This window comes from Bison bison, unplaced genomic scaffold (genome assembly GCF_000754665.1).
Source record: "Bison bison bison isolate TAMUID 2011002044 unplaced genomic scaffold, Bison_UMD1.0 scf7180017864506, whole genome shotgun sequence".
NCBI classification, from domain to species: domain Eukaryota; kingdom Metazoa; phylum Chordata; class Mammalia; order Artiodactyla; family Bovidae; genus Bison; species Bison bison.
The window spans coordinates 2,177,267-2,180,244 of NW_011495063.1; positions in this window are offsets into that span (position 1 = coordinate 2,177,267).

The window sequence follows — 2,978 nt, forward strand, 5'->3', positions numbered from 1 at the left end:
ATCATGTTGTTTGCAAATAGTGACACTTTTAAGTCTTCTCTTCCAATTTGGGTATCTCTTCTTTCATTTTCTTTTTGTCTGATTTCTCTGGCTAGGACTATCACTGCTACATTAAAAAGAAGTGGCAAAAATGGGCATCCTTGTCTTGTTTCTGGTATCCTTGTCTTGTTTCTGAATTTAGCTAGAAGTCCCAGCCTTTCACCATTGTGATATTGGCTGTGAGTTTGTCATAAGTGGCCTTTATTATGTTGAGATGTGTTCCCTCTATACCAACTTTTAAAAGTTATTTCTTTACTTACGGCTTCACTGGGTCTTCGCTGCTGTGTGTGGGCTTTCTCAAGTCGTGGTGAGCAGGGGCTCCTCTCTAGCTGCAGTGCTGGCTTCTCATGGTGGTTTATCTTGCTGTGGAGCATGGGCCTTAGGGCGTGTCAGCTTAATAGTTGTGGCACACAGGCTTAGTTGTTCTTTGGCATGTGGACTCTTCCCAAACCAGGGATTGAATTGGTGTCCCGAAGCCCCATACTAACTCTGATGGGAGTTTTTTTTTTTTATCTTAAATGGATGTTGAACTTTGTCAGAAGCTTTTTCTGCATCTATGGAGATGATCATATGATTTTTATCCTTCCTTTCACTAATGTCATGTATCACATTGATTGATTTCTGAAAGTTGAATCATGCTTGTGACTGGAATAACTCCAACTTGGTCACAGTATATGACCCTTTTTATATATGGTTGGATTTGGTTTGCAAATATTTTGCTGAGAATTTTTGCATCTACACTCATCAAATATATTGGACTGTCATTTTCCTTTTTGATGTGTCTTTGCCTAGTTTTGCTATCAGGATAATGGTGGTATCATAAAATGAATTTGGCATAAAATGAATATCTCTATGGCATCGAGTATTATTTCACCTCTTTGGGCTTTTTTGTTGCTATTATTGTTCATTTGGGCCTTCTCTCTTACCTTCTTGGTGAGCCTGGATAAAGCTTTGTCAATTCTTTTTATCTTAAAAAACAAAAAAACACAACTTGGTTTCATTGACTTTGTTTTTGTCTCTTGTTTAGAAACCCTGTTTCCTAATATTACTAAGCCCTTCAGCTTGAAAGTTCCACACAATTGGTTTGTCTTATTTGATCCATTTTGCCAGCTTAGGTTCACCACCCACCAAGGCACCATTGGCTGGAAGAGAACACTGGACCTGAATCTAGAGTAACTGCACTTGCTCAGGGACTGGCCTCCCTCCCTGTTCCCTCTACTTCGCATTTGTTTCTGTAAAATGTAAGGAGTGAGGCGGTACCACAACTTGACCTAGAAAATTAGCGGGTGATGGAGGCTGTAACATGGGGCAGTATGGGAGTCAGAATCTCATGGAAACCCGAGACAGGAAGCAGACAGGACAGACTCGGGAAGCCTGGACCTGGAGTCTTCCGGATGCGATGAGGAAACCCGAGGGGCGTGGCCTCGGCGCTCCGCAGAATCCTGGCTTCCGCCTTGCTGTCGCCGTGGTCTCCATTTGTCACTCAGTGTGTGCCTGCTACCCTCCCTGCGCCAGCTACTGTCCTCACGCTGCAGCTCGACTTTAGTGTGAAGCTGCCTCTTGGACCATTCTAGAAACTAATCACACGCCACAGTGAGTCCCCCCTGAATCATTTCATATTTGGAGCCTGCTGCTACTATCTCCATTTTACATAAACCAATTAAACAACCCTGAATGGAAGGCTGTACCACATTTTCTACTTTGCAAGATGTTAAAGTATAATATTCATTCTAACATGATACAATTTGGGGAAAATTCCACCACACATAAATTGGAAACATTTTAAAATTAATTTGTGTATTAAAATTTTTTATTTGGGCAAATAAAATATGGTAGAAACTAATAACTAATCATAGGCCTGCATATCGGGAGGAATACTACAACATCTAGACTGATATATATGTGTATGTAAATACATAGCTAAAAAATAAAATAGTAGCATGTGTAGATTTCAGCACATAGAAAGGTTAATATGATAAAAGAAATTTTTTCACCAAAGGTGAGTGAATGATAACTTGGGAATTCATTATTTTCATTTCACAACTAATTGTTTGTAAGGAAAACTACAGTGAAGATCTGAAACTCTTATCTCTCTTTGACATTTTCTGTTGAGGGGCTGTGCTAAGAGCCAAAAATACCTCAGTCTTCGATCCATGAGCACACTGAATGCAAGGTAGTATTTAAATATTTTTGAGGACTGGGTGGTCAAGTACTGCTCACATGCCAGGAGACAGGGTAACTGACTACCATTCAGCTAAGTGCCCATCCGGATATACTTGGCTTTGAACATGAAAATTAGATAACATGATTAGAAACATAGTGACCCAGTGCTACACGGTCAGGAGTAGCCGTGGTTGGTACGGTTTCCCCAAAATGATGGCTGGCGTATGAGTCTAGTATACTGACTATTCCTTTCATGGAAGTTAGTGTTTTCTAATTTCTCACTGACTTTCCCGAGCCCCTGTAGAATACCAGCCCTTTCTAGCCCGCACCAAATACCTCTTCTATGCTCCTCCCAAATATCCCCACAATCTCTTGTGATTTCTTGTCCTTAATTTTATTCCCTCTGCTTTCTCCTGACCTTCTCTCAGAAGCTCTTTCAGAAAAATACTTTGCTCCTTTTTGCCAGAAACTTTAGAACTCTGAATTTAGCACCAAACCTAAGGGCAAGTAAAGATTGCCTGGAGATGTCAAGTAGTTAATAGATGAGAAATCCAACCAGAAGGCAGCATTGACTTTGGGGGAGCCTATGGCTTTGCACTTTCCTGTTAATGGATGCAATATGAGAGGAAAAACAGAGCTGCCATAGTAGATCTATTGGAATACAGTGGTGGAGTCTGGCTTCTGAGAAAATGTGAGATGATGGGAAAGACAGGACCAATGTGGAGGTGAATCCAGAGGCATGCCAATGGGTCTCCAGTTCTCTGACATGGAGGTAA